Source organism: Mus caroli, unplaced genomic scaffold, assembly GCF_978045245.1.
Source record: "Mus caroli unplaced genomic scaffold, Mus_caroli_1 scaffold_1, whole genome shotgun sequence".
Classification (NCBI taxonomy): domain Eukaryota; kingdom Metazoa; phylum Chordata; class Mammalia; order Rodentia; family Muridae; genus Mus; species Mus caroli.
In genome coordinates, this window is record NW_028227256.1 from 114,490,386 (window position 1) to 114,508,291 (window position 17,906).

A 17,906-nucleotide genomic window follows, 5' to 3' on the forward strand; every position below is an offset into this window, starting at 1 on the left:
GAGAACTTCTAAAGCTAAAAATGTGTTCAGTAAAATGGCTTCTTAAAACGTTACATCAAAAAGATCAGTAGCCAACTGATTTCAAAGATAAAATGATAAATGGGCTGAGAAAGAAATAAGGGAAATAACTCCCGTCACAAATGTCAGAAGTAAAGAAAATATCTTATTGCAACTCTTGACATGAACTTCAAATCTCTGAAAAAGGAAATTAAAGAAGGTATTAGAAGATGGACAGATATCACATGTTCATGGATTGGTTTGATTAACATAGCAAAGATGGTCAATTTACCAAAACCACTCTACAGATTCAATGCAATGTCCATCAAAATTCCTGAAAGAAAAATTCTAACCTTCCTAATTAAACACAAAATCCCAAAATTGCTAAACCAATCATGAACAGTTAAAGAACTTCTGGAGAAATAACCATCCCTGACTTCAAGCTGTACGACAGAACAATAGTAATAAAATCTGCCTGGTATTGGTAGAAAATCAAACAAGTTGACAATGGCATTGAATGGAAGTCCCAGAAATGAATCCAAACAACTGTAGACACTTCACGTTGAAAAATAAGTCAAAACCATAAGTGAAAATGAAAAATCATCATAAACATTCCTCCATTGCTGGTGGGATTGCAAACTGGTTAAAAACCACTCTGGAAATCAATCTGAAGCTTCTTCTGAAAATTGCAAATAGATCTACCTGAAGACCCAGCTATACCACTCTTTGCTCCAACATGCCACAGGGGCACATGCTCCAGTATGTTCATAGAGGCCTTACTAGTGATAGCCAGAATTTGGAAACAATCCAGATGTACCACAATAGAAGAATGGATACAGAAAATGTGGTGCATTTACACATTGGAATACAACACAGCATTAAGAACAAGACATCTTGAATTTTTCAGACAAATAGATGGAACTAGAAAATATCATCCTGAGTGAGGAAACTCTGACCCAAAAGGACATGCATGATATATCCTCATAAATAAGTGGATATTAGCCCAAAAAATATAGAATATCCACTACAAAATCCACACACCTCAAGAAGGTTAACAAGCCAAAGAGCCAAATGATGATGCCTCAGTGCTATTAGGGAAGGAGAAGAAAGCAATCTCAGGGGACATACAGGGTAGGACTTGGTTTGGAGAGGGAACAGGGAGGGGAAGTTGGAAACATGATCAGGTATTAGGGCAGGAACAGGACTGAATCCTTGAGAGCCAGCAGAAAGAATGAAAACAGGCAACTCTGAGAGATTGGAGGTGGTGAGACCCTCTAGAATGCACCAGAGAACTTGGAGGTAAGAGACTCTTGGGACTCAAGGGGAGGGACACTGAATGGAATGCCCTAAGGACACAGCTTCTGGGACAAATCCCCTTTCAGGCTCCAGACACACAGGCATCTTTCCTGCCAGAGGAGAGATGACCAGCCAGGAGTACTCTGACTGCCTGAATGGATCACGGAGACATATTGGATCCCGTGTCCATCAGAGATCAATGTGTAAAGGTGAGAGTGTGAACTGCAGAACCAACCCAGCTTCTGGCACAGGCAGAAGTGACACAGCTTCTGGGACAGGCAGAAGCAACACAGCTTCTGGGACAAACACCATTTTGGGCTCCAGACATCCAGGCACCTTCCCTGCCAGAGGAGAGGTGCCTGCCTAGGAGGGCTCTGACCTCTAGACCAGGTGAGAGAGCCATCTTGTGTCCTGTGTCCCTCGGAGACCAGTCTGTGCAGGTGAGCATGCAGACTGCAAAGACAACACATCTTCTGAGACAGGCCCTTTTTCAGGCCTTCATCTTCAGCAAGGAGGGAGGTCTGAACACCAGAACTCTGTGCACCTTCCCTGCAAGAGGAGAGCTTGCCTGCAGAGAGTACTCTGACCATGGAGACTTAGGAGAGAGCTGGAATCCCAGGACTGCTGACAGAGGCTAAGAGAATCACAGCAGGTACAAGTTCCAACCACAGACAACCATAACAACTAAGCCAGAGATTACCAGATGACAAAAGGCAAACCTAAGAATCTTAATAACAGAAACCAAGACCACTCACCATCATCAGAACCCAGCACTCCCACTTCAGCCAGTACTGGATGCCCAAACACACCCGAAAAGCAAGACTCGGATTTAAAATTATATCTCATGATGCTGGGAGAGGAAATCAAGAAGGGTATTAATAACTCATTTAGAGAAATACAAGAGAACAGTGCTAAAGAGGTAGAAGCCCTTAAAGAGGAAACACAAAAATCCCTTAAAGAGCTACAGGAAAACACAACCAACCAGATAATGAAATTGAACAAAACCATCCAAGATAGAAAATGGGAAGTAGAAATAATAAAGAAAACAAAAAGGGAGACAACCCTGGAGATAGAAACACTAGGAAAGAAATCAGGAACCATAGATATCAGCAACAGAATACAAGAGATGGAAAACAGAAACTCAGGTGCAGAAGATTCCATGGAGAACATGGGCACAACAATCAAAGAAAAGGCAAAATGCAAAAAGATCCTAACTCAAAACATCCAGGAAGCTCGGGAAACAATGAGAGGACCAAACCTACAGATAATAGGACTAGATGAGAATGAAGATTTTCAACTTAAAGGGCCAGCAAGATCCGGCACCCTCCCAGCCGGAGGACAGTGACCTGCCCTGCAGGGAGCGCCATCTTGGCTCCGGGACTCCGCCGACCTTAGTCTGTACAGGTCAGAGTGAGGACCACAGAGGCAGACAGCTTCTGGGACAGGCGGGAGCCACAGAGCCGCTGAGGCAGCACCCTTTTGGGGCCGCAGACATCCGGCACCCTCCCAGCCGGAGGACAGTGACCTGCCCTGCAGGGAGCGCCATCTTGGCTCCGGGACTCCGCCGAACTTAGTCTGTACAGGTTAGAGTGAGGACCACAGAGGCAGACAGCTTTTGGGACAGGCGGGAGCCACAGAGCCGCTGAGGCAGCACCCTTTTGGGGCCGAAGGCATCCGGCACCCTCCCAGCCGGCTGACAGTGACCTGCCCTGCAGGGAGCGCCATCTTGGCTCCGGGACTCCGCCGAACTTAGTCTGTACAGGTAAGACTGAGGACCACAGAGGCAGACAGCTTCTGGGACAGGCGGGAGCCACAGAGCCGCTGAGGCAGCACCCTTTTGGGGCCGCAGACATCCAGCACCCTCCCAGCCGGCTGACAGTGACCTGCCCTGCAGGGAGCGCCATCTTGGCTCCGGGACTCCGCCGAACTAGTCTGTACAGGCTAGAGTGAGGACCACAGAGGCAGACAGCTTCTGGGACAGGCGGGAGCCACAGAGCCGCTGAGGCAGCACCCTTTTGGGGCCGAAGGCATCCGGCACCCTCCCAGCCGGAGGACAGTGACCTGCCCTGCAGGGAGCGCCATCTTGGCTCCGGGACTCCTCCGAACTTAGTCTGTACAGGTTAGACTGAGGACCACAGAGGCAGACAGCTTCTGGGACAGGCGGGAGCCACAGAGCCGCTGAGGCAGCACCCTTTTGGGGCCACAGACATCTGGCACCCTCCTAGCTGGAAGACAGTGGTCTTCCCTGCACAAGAGCCCTCTGCCTTAGGAGCAGGGAGCACATCTTGGATCCAGGACTCCACTGAACTTAGGAACTTAGTCTGCACAGCTGAGAGTGTGCACCACAGAAGCCTACAGCTTCTGTGACCTGCCAAAGCAACACAGCATCTGGGAAAGGTCCTGTTTTCCGCCTTCTTCTTCGGCCAGGAGGAGGTCCAAACGCCAGATATCTGTACACCTTCCCTTTAAGAGGAAAGCTTGTCAGCAGGGAGTGCCCTAACCACTGAAACTCAGAGGAGAGAGCCTGTCTCCCAGGTCTGCTGACAGAGGATACTCAGAATCACCAGAAGAACAACCTCGGAACAGAGACAACTATAACAACTCCAGAGATTACCAGATGGCGAGAGGTAAAGGTAAGAATCTTACTAACAGAAACCAAGACCACTCACCATCATCAGGACCCAGCACTCCCACTTCGCCCAGTCCAGGGCACCCCAACACACCTGAAAAACTAGACCTGGATTTAAAAGCATATCTCATGATGATGGTAGAGGACATCAAGAAGGACTTTAAAGAACTACAGGAGAACATGGCAAAAGAGTTACAAGTCCTTAAAGAAAAACAGGAAAACACAACCAAACTGGTAGAAGTCCTTAAAGAGAAACAGGAAAACACATCCAATCAGATGATGGAAATGAACAAAACCATACTAGACCTAAAAAGGGAAGTAGACACAATAAAGAAAACACAAAATGAGGCAACACTGGAGATAGAAACCCTAGGAAAGAAATCTGGAACCATAGATGCAAGCATCAGCAACAGAATACAAGAGATGGAAGAGAGAATCTCAGGTGCAGAAGATTCCATACAGAACATCAGCACAACAATCAAGGAAAATGGAAAATGCAAAAAGATCCTAACTCAAAACATCCAGGAAATACAGGACACAATGAGAAGACCAAACCTACGGATAATAGGAGTGGATGAGAATGAAGATTTTCAACTCAAAGGACCAGCAAACATCTTCAACAAAATTATAGAAGAAAATTTCCCAAATCTAAAGAAAGAGATGCCCATGAACATACAAGAAGCCTACAGAACTCCAAATAGGCTGGACCAGAAAAGAAATACCTCCCGACACATAATAATCAGAACAACAAATGCACTAAATAAAGATAAAATACTGAAAGCAGTAAGAGAAAAAGGCCAAGTAACATATAAAGGCAAGCCTATCAGAATTACACCAGATTTTTCACCAGAGACTATGAAAGCCAGAAGATCCTGGACAGATGTTATACAGACACTAAAAGAACACAAATTCCAGCCCAGGCTACTATACCCAGCCAAACTCTCAATTAACATAGATGGAGAAACCAAAGTATTCCATGACAAAACCAAATTCACACATTATCTCTCCAGGAATCCAGCCCTTCAAAGGATAATAACAGAAAAAAACCAATACAAGGACAGGAACCACGCCCTAGAAACAACAAGAAGGTAATCCCTCAACAAACCTAAAAGAAGACAGCCACAAGAACAGAATGCCAACTTTAACAACAAAAATAACAGGAAACAACAATTACTTTTCCTTAATATCTTTTAATATCAATGGACTCAACTCCCCGATAAAAAGACATAGACTAACAAACTGGCTACACAAACAAGACCCAACATTTTGCTGCTTACAAGAAACTCATCTCAGAGAAAAAGATAGACACTACCTCAGAATGAAAGGCTGGAAAACAATTTTCCAAGCAAATAGTCTGAAGAAACAAGCTGGAGTAGCCATTCTAATATCAGATAAGATTGACTTCCAACCCAAAGTCATCAAAAAAGACAGGGAGGGGCACTTCATACTCATCAAAGGCAAAATCCTCCAAGAGGAACTATCAATCCTGAATATCTATGCTCCAAATACAAAGGCAGCCTCATTCATTAAAGAAACTTTAGTAAATCTCAAAACACACATTGCACCTCATACAATAATAGTGGGAGACTTCAACACAACACTTTCACCAATGGACAGATCATGGAAACAGAAACTAAACAGGGACACAGTGAAACTAACAGAAGTTATGGATCAAATGGATCTGGCAGATATCTACAGAACATTTTACCCTAAAACAAAAGGATACACCTTCTTCTCAGCACCTCATGGTACCTTCTCCAAAATTGACCACGTAATTGGGCACAAAAGAGGACTCAACAGATACAAAAACATTGAAATTGTCCCATGCATCCTATCAGATCACCATGGACTAAGGCTGATCATCAATAACAAAATAAATAATAGAAAGCCAACATTCACGTGGAAACTGAACAACACTCTTCTCAATGATACCTTGGTCAAGGAAGGAATAAAGAAAGAAATCAAGGACTTTTTAGAGTTCAATGAAAATGAAGCTACAACATACCCAAACTTATGGGACGCAATGAAAGCATTTCTAAGAGGAAAACTCATAGCTCTGAGTGCCTCCAAAAAGAAACTAGAAAGAGCACACATTAGCAGCTTGACAACACACCTAAAAGCACAAGAACAAAAGGAAGCAAATTCACCCAAGAGGAGTAGACGGCAGGAAATAATCAAACTCAGGGGCAAAATCAATCAAGTGCAAACAAGAACTATTCAAAGAATCAACCAATCAAGGAGCTGGTTCTTTGAGAAAATCAACAAGATAGATAAACCCTTAGCCAGACTAACTAGAGGGCACAGGGAAAGTATTCTAATTAACAAAATCAGAAATGAAAAAGGAGACATAACAACAGATCCTGAAGACATCCAAAACACCATCAGATCCTTCTACCAAAGGCTATACTCAACAAAACTGGAGAACCTGGATGAAATGGAGAAGTTCCTAGACAGATACCAGGTACCAAAGTTGAACCAAGATCAGGTTAATGATCTAAACAACCCTATATCCCCCAAAGAAATAGAAGCAGTCATTAATAGTCTCCCAACCAAAAAAAGCCCAGGACCAGATGGGTTTAGTGCAGAGTTCTATCAGACCTTCAAAGAAGATCTAATCCCAGTTCTTCACAAACTATTCCACAAAATAGAAACAGAAGGTACTCTACCCAACTCATTCTATGAAGCCACAATTATTCTGATACCTAAACCACAAAAAGACCCAACTAAGATAGAAAACTTCAGACCAATATCCCTTATGAATATTGATGCAAAAATACTCAATAAAGTTCTTGCTAACCGAATCCAAGAACACATCAAAACAATCATCCATCCTGACCAAGTAGGTTTCATCCCAGGGATGCAGGGATGGTTCAATATACGGAAATCCATCAACGTAATCCAGTATATAAACAAACTCAAAGACAAAAACCACATGGTTATCTCGTTAGATGCAGAAAAAGCATTTGACAAGATCCAACACCCATTCATGATAAAAGTCTTGGAAAGATCAGGAATTCAAGGCCCATACCTAAACATGATAAAAGCAATATACAGCAAACCAGTAGCCAACATCAAAGTAAATGGTGAGAAGCTTGAAACAATCCCTCTAAAATCAGGGACCAGACAAGGCTGTCCACTTTCTCCATACCTATTCAACATAGTACTTGAAGTCCTAGCCAGAGCAATTCGACAACAAAAGGAGATCAAAGGGATACAAATTGGAAAAGATGAAGTCAAAATATCACTTTTTGCAGATGATATGATAGTATATATAAGTGACCCTAAAAATTCCACCAGAGAACTCCTAAGCCTGATAAACAGCTTCGGTGAAGTAGCTGGATATAAAATTAACTCAAACAAATCAATGGCCTTTCTCTACACAAAGAATAAACAGGCTGAGAAAGAAATTAGGGAAACAACACCCTTCTCAATAGCCACAAATAATATAAAATATCTTGGTGTGACTCTAACTAAGGAAGTGAAAGATCTGTATAATAAAAACTTCAAGTCTCTGAAGAAAGAAATTCTAGAAGATCTCAGAAGATGGAAAGATCTTCCATGCTCATGGATTGGCAGGATCAACATTTTAAAAATGGCTATCTTGCCAAAAGCAATCTACAGATTCAATGCAATCCCCATCAAAATTCCAACTCAATTCTTCAACGAATTAGAAAGTGCAATCTGCAAATTCATCTGGAATAACAAAAAACCTAGGATAGCAAAAACTCTTCTCAAGGATAAAAGAACCTCTGGTGGAATCACCATGCCAGACCTAAAGCTTTACTACAGAGCAATTGTGATAAAAACTGCATGGTACTGGTATAGTGACAGACAAATAGACCAATGGAATAGAATTGAAGACCCAGAAATGAACCCACACACCTACGGTCACTTGATCTTCGACAAGGGAGCTAAAAACATCCAGTGGAAGAAAGACAGCATTTTCAACAAATGGTGCTGGCACAACTGGTTGTTATCATGTAGAAGAATGCGAATTGATCCATTCCTATCTCCTTGTACTAAGGTCAAGTCTAAGTGGATCAAGGAACTTCACATAAAACCAGAGACACTGAAACTTATAGAGGAGAAAGTGGGGAAAAGCCTTGAAGATATGGGCACAGGGGAAAAATTCTTGAATAGAACAGCAATGGCTTGTGCTGTAAGATCGAGAATTGACAAGTGGGACCTCATGAAACTGCAAAGCTTCTGCAAGGCAAAAGACACCATCAATAAGACAAAAAAACCACCAACAGATTGGGAAAGGATCTTTACCTATCCTAAATCAGATAAGGGTCTAATATCCAATATATATAAGGAACTCAAGAAGGTGGACTCCAGAAAGTCAAATAACCCCATTAAAAAATGGGGCTCAGAATTGAACAAAGAATTCTCACCTGAAGAATACCAAATGGCAGAGAAGCACCTGAAAAAATGTTCAACATCCTTAATCATCAGGGAAATGCAAATCAAAACAACCCTGAGATTCCACCTCACACCAGTCAGAATGGCTAAGATCAAAAATTCAGGTGACAGCAGATGCTGGCGGGGATGTGGAGAAAGAGGAACACTCCTCCATTGTTGGTGGGATTGCAAGCTTGTACAACCACTCTGGAAATCAGTCTGGCAGTTCCTCAGAAAATTGGACATAGTACTACCGGAGGATCCAGCAATACCTCTTCTGGGCATATATCCAGAAGATGTCCAAACCGGTAAGAAGGACACATGCTCCACTATGTTCATTTATAATAGCCAGAAGCTGGAAAGAACCCAGATGTCCCTCAACAGAGGAATGGATACAGAAATTATGGTACATTTACACAATGGAGTACTACTCAGCTATTTAAAAGAATGAATTTATGAAATTCCTAGCCAAATGGATGGACCTGGAGGGCATCATCTTGAGTGAGGTAACACAATCACAAAGGAACTCACACAATATGTATTCACTGATAAGTGGATATTAGCCCAAAACTTAGGATACCCAAGATATAAGATACAATTTGCTAAATGCATGAAACTCAAGAAGAATGAAGACCAAAATGTGGACACTGTGCCCCTTCTTAGAATAGGGAACAAAACACCCAGGGAAGGAGTTACAGAGACAAAGTTCGGAGCTGTGATGAAAGGATGGACCATCTAGAGACTGCCATATCCAGGGATCCATCCCATAATCAGCTTCTAAACGCTGACACTATTGCATACACTAGCAAGATTTTGCTGAAAGGACCCAAAGATAGCTATCTCTTGTGAGACTATGCAGGGGCCTAGCAAACACAGGAGTGGATGCTCACAGTCAGCTATTGGATGTATCACAGGGCTCCCAATGGAGAAGCTAGAGAAAGTACCCAAGGAGCTAAAGGGATCTGCAACCCTATAGTCGGAACAACAAGATGAACTAACCAGTACCCCGGAGCTCTTGTCTCTAGCTGCATATGTATGGAAAGATGGCCTAGTCGGCCATCACTGGAAAGAGAGGCCCATTGGACTTGCAAACTTTATATGCCCCAATATAGGGGAATGCCAGGGCCAAAAGAATGGGAATGGGAGGGTAGGGAAGTGGGGGCTGTATGAGTGACTTTTGGGATAGCATTGGAAATGTAATTGAGGAAAATATGTAATAAAAAAATTAAAAAAAATAAAAATAAAAAAAATAAAATAATAAAATAAAGGGCCAGCAAATATCTTCAACAAAATTATAGAAGAAAACTTCCCAAAACTGAAGAAATAGATGCCCATGATCATACAAGAAGCCTAAAGAAGTCCAAATAGACTGGACCAGAAAAGAAAATCCTCCCAACACATAATAATCAGAACACCAAATGCTCTAAATAAAGACAGAATATTAAAAGCAGTAAGGGAAAAAGGTCAAGTAACATATAAAGGCAGGCCTATTAGAATTACAACAGACTTCTAATCAGAGACTATGAAACCTTGAAGATCCTGGACAGATGTTATGCAGACCCAAAGAGAACACAAATACCAGCCTAGGCTACTATACCCAGCAAAACTCTCAATAGCCATAGATAGAAAAACGAAAGTAGTCCATGATAAAACCAAATTCACACAATATCTTTCCAGGAATCCAGCTCTTTCAAGGATAATAAAGGGAAAACACCAACACAAGGACAGAATCTAGACCCTAAAAAAAGCAATAAAGTAATCCTTCAACAAACCTAAAAGAAGGCAGCCACAAGAACAGTATTCCAACTTTAAAAACAAAAATGACAGGAAGAAACAATTACTTTTCTTTAATTTCTCTTAAAATCAATTCCCCAATAAAAAGACATAGACTAATAGACTGGCTACACAAACAGGATCCAACATTTTGCTGCTTACAGGAAATCCACCTCAAGGACAAAGACAGACACTCCCTCAGAGTGAAAGGCTGGAAAACAATTTTCAAAGCACATGTTCCAAAGAAACAAGCTGGAGTAGCCATTCTAATATCAAATAAAATTGACTTCCAACCCAAAGTTATCAAAAAATAAAAAATTTTAAAAAGGAGGGACACTTCATACTCATCAAAGGCAAAATCTACCAAGATGAACTCTAAATTCTGAATATCTCTGCTCCAAATTCAAGGATAGCCACATTCATTAAAGAAACTTTAGTAAAGCTCAAAGCACACATTGTACCTCACAAAATAGTAGTGCAAGACTTCAACACCCCACTCTCACCAATGGACAGATCCTGGAAACAGAAACTAAACAGAGACACATGGACACTAACAGAAGTTATGAAACAAATGGATTTAATAAATATCTACAGAACATTTTATCCTAAAATAAAAAGATATACATTCCTTTCAGCGCCACATGGTACCTCCTCCAAAATTGACAATATAATCGATCACAAAACAGGACTTCACAGATACAAAAATATAGAAAATATCCCTTGCATACTATCTGATAACCATGCACTAAGACTGATCTTCAATAACAACATAAATAATATAAAGCCAACATTCACTTGGAACCTGAACAACACTCTCTTCAGTGATACTTTGGTCAAGGATGAAATAAAGAAAGAAATTAAAAACTTTTTAGAGTTTAATGAAAATCATAGCCCTAAGTGCCTCCAAAAAGAAAGTAGAGAGAGCATACACTAGCAGCCTAACAGCACACCTAGAAGCTCTAGAACTAAAGGAAGGAAATTCACCCAAGAGGAGTAGATGGCAGGAAATAAACTCCAACCAAGTGGGAACAAAAAGTACTATTCAAAGAATCATCCAAACCAGGAGCTGGTTCTTTGAGAAAATCAACAAGATAGATAAACCCTTAGCCAGATTAACTAGAGGGCACAGGGATAGTATCCTAATTAAGAAAATCAAAAATGACAAGGGAGACATACCAACAGAACCTGAGGAAATCCAAAAAATCATCAGATCCTACTAAAAAAGACTATACTCAACAAAACTAGAAAACCTGAATGAAATGGACAACTCCCTAGACAGATACCAGGTGTCAAAGTTAAATGAGGATCAGATTAATGATCTAAATAGTCCCATTTCCCCTAAAGATGACTAGAAGCAGTCATCAATGGTCTCCAAACCAAAAAAAAAAAAAAAAAAACCAGGACCAGATGTGTTTAGTGCAGAGTTCTATCAGACCTTCAAAGAAGACCTAATTACAACTCTCCTCAAACTATTCCACAAAATAGAAACAGAAACCCAATTCATTTTATGAAGCCACAATTACTATGATACCTGAACCACACAAAGATCCAACAAAGAAAGAGAACTTCAGACCAATTTCCCTTATGAATATCGATGCAAAAATACTCAATTAAATCCTCACAAACCGAATCCAAGAACACATTAAAACGATCATCCATCATGACTAAGTAGGCTTCATCCCAGGGATGCAGGGATGGTTTAATATATGGAAATTCATCAACATAATCCACTATATAAATAAACTCAAAGACAAAAACCACATGATCATCTCGTTAAATGCTGAGAAAGCATTTGACAAAATCCAAAACCCCTCCATGTTAAAAGTCATGGAATATCAGGAATTCAAGGCCCATACATATATATAATAAAAGCAATCTACAGAAAACCAGTATCCAACATCAAACTAAATGGAGGGAAACTTGAAGCAATCCCACTAATATCAGGTATTAGACAAGGCTGCCCACTTTCTCCCTACCTATTCAACATTGTACTTGAAGTCCTAGCCAAAGCAATTAGACAACAAAATTAGATAAAGGGGATAATAATTGGAAAGGAAAAAGTCAAAATATCACTATTTGAAGATAATATGATAGTATACATAAGTGACCACAAAAATTCCACCGGAGAACTCCTAAACCTGATAAACAGCTTCAGTGCAATAGCTGGGTATAAATTTAACTCAATGGTCTTTCTCTACACAAAGGATAAAGGGACTGAGAAAGAAATTAGGGAAATAACACCCATCACAATTGTCACAAATAATATAAAATACCTTGGTGTGAAACTAACTAAGGAAGTGAAAGATCTGTATGATAAGAACTTCAAGTCTCTGAAGAAAGAAATCAAAGATCTCAGAAGATGGAAAGATCTCCCATGCTCATGGATTGGCAGGATTAATGTAGTAAAAATGGCTATCCTTCCAAAAGCAATCTAGAGATTCAATTCAATCCCCATCAAAATTACAACTCAATTCTTCAAGGAATTAGAAAGGGCAATACCTCTCCTGGGCATATACCCAGAAGATGTTCCAACTGGTGAGAAGAACAAATGCTCCATTATGTTGATAGCAGCCTTATGTATAGTAGCCAGAAGCTGGAAAGAAACCAGAAGTCCCTCAACAGAGGAAAAGATACAGAAAATGTGATACATTTACACAATGGAGTACTACTCACCTATTAAAAACAATGAATTTATGAAATTCCTAGGCAAGTGGATGTATCTGGAGGATATCATCTTTAGTGAGGTAACCCAATCACAAAAGAAGCCATTAGATATATTCTAACTGATAAGTGGATATTAGCTCAGAAACTTAGAATACCCAAGATACAATTTTCAAAACACAAGAAAATCAAGAAGAGGGAAGACCAACGTGTGGATACTTCATTCCTCCTTAGAATAGGGAACAAAATACCCATGAAAGGAGTTACACAGACAAAGTTTGGAGCTAAATTGAAAGGATGGACCATCCAGAGACTGCCCCACCGGGGATCCATCGCATAACCAGCCACCAAATCCAGACACTATTTCAAATGACAGCAAGATTTTGCTGAAGGGACCCTGATATGAGGCCATGCCAGTGCCTGGCAAATACAGAAGTGGATGCTCACAGTAATCTATAGGATGAAACAAAAGGCCCACAAATGAGAATCTAGAGAAAGCACCCAAGGAATTGAAGGGGTCTGCAACCCTATAGAGAGAACAACAATATGAACGAATCAGTACCCCCAGAGCTCCAGTCTCTAGCTGCATATGTAGCAGAAGATGGCCTAGGAGTTGGACATCATTGGGAAGAGAGGCCCCTTGGTCTTGCAAACTTATATTCCCAGTACAGGGGAAAGCCAGGGCCAACCAGTGGGAGTGGGTGGGTAGGGGAGCAGGGCAGGGGGAGGGTATAGGGAACTTTCAGGATAGCATTTGAAATGTAAATAAAGAAAATATCTAATAAAAGAATGCCCTACAGTGGGGAGGGGGAACTTGTAGAGTCTACCTCCAGTAGAGGGACAGGATACAAATTGGAGGGATGGGATGGCCATACCACAGTCAAAATCTCTGACCCAGAATTGTTCCTGTCTGAAAGGAACTGCAGAAATAAAAATGGAGAAGATCCTGAGAGAAAGGACATCCAGTGACAAGTGCAAACTGGGATTAAGCTCAAGGAGAGAGGCCCCTGGGCCTGACACTATTACTGATGCTATGGTGTAGTTGCAGACAGAAGCCTAGCATGGTTGCCCTCTGAGAGCCCAACAAGCAGATCAAAGAGTCAGATGCATATAATAGAACCCAATCAATATTCTAAAGACAGGGACCCCTATGGTTCAATTTGAGAAAATCTGGAAGAAGCTGAAGAGGAGGGTAGCCCCATGGGAAGACCAGCGGTCTTAACTGAATTAAACCGCCGAAATCTCTCAGACACTCAGCCACCAACCAGGTATGATACACCACCTGATGTGAGGCCCCCATCATATATACAGCAGAGGACTACCTGGTCTGGCCTCAGTAAAAGAAGATGCACCCAACCCATGAGACGTGAGGCCCCACGGAGTTGGGCGTTCTGGTGGGGTAGAAATGGTAGGGTAGAGACAGCCTCTAGAAGATAGTTAGAGTGAAGGGAGGAGGTGTGGGATGGGGAGCAGTCTGGGAAGGGGATGAAGACTGGACTGTCCAAAAGGATTAAAGAATTAAAAAAAGAAAAGGAAAAAAGAAAAATACTGACCTCAATTATAATATGAGATAATCATCAACTACTCTATTTGTGTGTGTGTGTGTGTGTGTGTGTGTGTGTGTGTGGTGTGTGTATAATATATATACTACATTTGAAATTATGTCTATAAAGTTAAAATAATGCAAAAATCATATAGCATCCATGGTGGACTACTCCTTTTATACATTGTTAAAAAGGAACTTCTTAGGAAAAAATTTTATTGAAGAGCTTTCTAACTACATCTAAGTTTCTTCCTGATTTAGAATTGTCATATAACATGTTATTTCACTTCAGATTACCTGGTGCTCTTCCTTCTGTCTCATTTCTATCAACAATCCATGGATCTTTGTTTTCTTCAAAACAGAAAATTAACTCTGGTTTTGAAACAGCAACACCTGTACATTCAAATAGACATACAGATTTGCCATTAAATGTAGCTGGGCACTAGCACAGTATTGTGCCCTGTAAGTAAGATCAAAAAGCATAAAAAGTACATGAATAACTTATTTTATAGTCACTTCCATCAGAATGTTTTAGAGTCTTTTTAAGTCAACCAAAATTTAAAATTCTGAATTTCTTTTTAAATGAAATTACTAGAAAAAGAAGAATATGTTAGTCTAAGTGGATTCACATATAAATGCTATTGAATGCTTATTCCCAAAGTGTATAAGACTGAAGGATCTTTATGTTAAATGTAAAACCAAGATAAGAGTATATAACATGTTAGCTATAAATAAGATAGTAACCAATAATTTTAAAAATTTAAGACAATGAATGATTAATGGAAGTCACACCAAAACACTAGTAGAGTTTTAGACTTCCCTAAGGAGAGTAGAAATTATGGAAGAAAAAATTATTCATACCTACAGAAGCCAGGTTGTTGTAATTCTCCAACATGACATCTCTGTACAAAGCCCTCTGAGCAGAATCAAGACATTCCCACTCCTCCTTAGAGAACTCTAAAGCCACATCCATGAAGGTCAATAGAACCTGAAATTAAAATTAACAATATCCCCTTGTGTCTGTTGTCCAAGTTCTATATTTTACCCAAAGAAAAATTTGTTAATTATAAAACTTGGTCTGCTATCAATAACTAGTATGTATTTCTGATAAATTATTTTCTGAATGAAAGAATGTTGTGACTTCTCTGCTAATACTCAATATGACATCAGTTGTCAACCCGTGGGTGGTAACCCCTTTGGGGATCAAATGGTATGGTCCATTAAATGATCTGATGGTAGTTGCTTGCCTAAGGCACCAGAAAGTAGAGATATGGACATTAGGCCTCATACAGTAGCAAAATTACAGGTATGACTTGTCAATAAAAATAAAATCATAGTTGGGATCACCACAATGAGGAACTCAATTACAAGGCTGCAGCAGTAGGAAAGCTGAGAATTACTGCAATAGGTACTCAGATGCAACACTCACTCACTATACATGGACCTTTCTTCACAACCAAATAGTGACCCTAGTGATTCTCTGTAGAAATCAACTACACATTCATGTTTATCATCATATATATTCACCTTTGCTATCAGAAACTTTATAAGATTTTCAGATTGTGTTTTCATTTATAGAAGTTATATTGAAAAAAAAAAAACTAGACTGGAATAAGTAAAAAGGTGTCATAAGCACACCACTGACCAAAGTTTTGAAGAGTTAATACTGAAAGTCATGTGACAAAATAGTTCTTTAAATATGAGTCAGCATAGGGAATGTTTGGAAGTTCTGACAATTGGATATTTCTGTAAGAACACTCAGCCATTTCCATAATCATGCACACATTTTCCTGAGACAAAGCCATTTTTCCTGCCTCCTTCAGAAGGGAATATCTCACCAAAGTTGGCCTTCCACATTCCAGAAGTCAGTCTGTATTTACATGGAACAGATCCTCCCTCTTCCTTGTAACACTGAAGAGTAGAAAGCAGAAGTCAAAAGTGACCACACAACATTACTGGTCCCAGAGAAGAGATGCAGAAACAATGATCTTCTATAGGCAGAAAAATACAAAAGACTTTCGTTTTCTGCATTTATGTGCTGTTTTTCCAAAAAAAAAAAAAAAAAAAAAAGGTGTATTTCTCTACAGACCTGGGTATGTGACTGCAGTGAATTGCTATATACCTAATATAGGCAGACCGGAGTTGTAATTGCAGGTTGAGCACGGCTGTCAGTAGAAATTGATATTCACCCTTTCTTTCCTTTCCTTGCCTTTACCTGAGATGGTTTATCAAAACAGAATTGAGGCATCTATTTGCAATAATTGCCAGAATCTGTGAGGTAACCACAGCTGAAGGTATTTCTGGGTAACCAATATAGTTGGCTGGGGCCAAGAAAAACAAGGCAATCAGTGCTTGCTTCACCACTGTATCCACAGACATAGTCCTTTTGGACTCTATGTCCAGTTCTAAAAGAACATGATTTTTTGGTTTTGAAGGAAGATCTGGGATTGTACTATATCATCACATTCTTTTTAATGGGGACATTGCTCTTTTTTGGATTCATGATCAGATGCTCAAGCTATTCTTACCTAGATATGATACCTCTGCATCATTTTTAATGCCTTCAGCTGTCACTGAAGGCAACTGAACTTCATTCTCCTACAATATCTTCCTTGTTGGGACTTTGTCCTGATAAGAGGCTGAAAATATAGTTATATTAAAGATGGCTTTACCAACCAATGGCATTAAATTTCTACAAAGAATATGCTGGAAAATGCAAAGAGACACATTTTTCCATCCTGGATAACTCACCTTAATGAATAAAAATAGCCTCTAGAGGAAATACTAAAACAAGCTCAAATTGTGCCTCAAGGCTTAGTTGGTATTTTCCAATATGTTTCTTTATCTTCTTTTCCTCTTTAATTTTCTTATTATTTAAATAATTTTACAGCTGTATATCAGGGATGTGAGGATACAGATGTTTCAGGAATGCAAAGTGTAGTTCTAGTCCAAAAGGAGATTTCAAATTTTATTGTGTACTTTTACATCAACACATTCTCGTAATTAGACTTGTCTTAGGAAAGAATACTGTACCTAAAATTATCTAGACTATTAGCATAATAAATACAGATGAAAATGACAATAGGCTTTCAGCTAATGGCAGATAGAAGATACTATTTCCTAAAATGTATGGGATTGCATTGGAAATGTTCTAAAATAAAAACACATTGGTTTAGTAAATGATTACTCTTCTTATATGCTATTGCCTCCAATAAATACTCACCACTGATTCTGCATGTGTTGACACATTCTGTTAACTTTGGCTCTTAGGAAACAGAGGCAGGTAGATATCTGTGACTAGAAAGGACAAGTATCTCACTTATATATAAATGTGCTCCTGAATATTCATATTACTTTAACTACAAAGGAATTTGAACACTTTTCATACATTTTAGGTTGTTCATTGCCTTCTCATTTACTATCCTCACCTTCCTGCTGCTGTTCATCTTTCTTTTTCATTTATGAAAAACAGTGTTTTGTATTTGATGCATAGTAATTTTGTCTGATTATATTCACGTTCTACTTTTTCTATCTTTTATGATTCTCACCCACATACATTTTTCAGGAGTCCTGTAATGTTATTATTTAAACAGTGTATTTTATTAT

The 17,906-nt window shown here is 39.9% G+C and overlaps 1 pseudogene; it reads right to left on the bottom strand.

The window, feature by feature from the left end:
• LOC147006111 (uncharacterized) overlaps window positions 1–16,679 on the bottom strand; it is a 34,816-nt pseudogene extending 18,137 nt beyond the window's left edge.
• Between the last annotated feature and the right edge of the window lie 1,227 nt (window positions 16,680–17,906).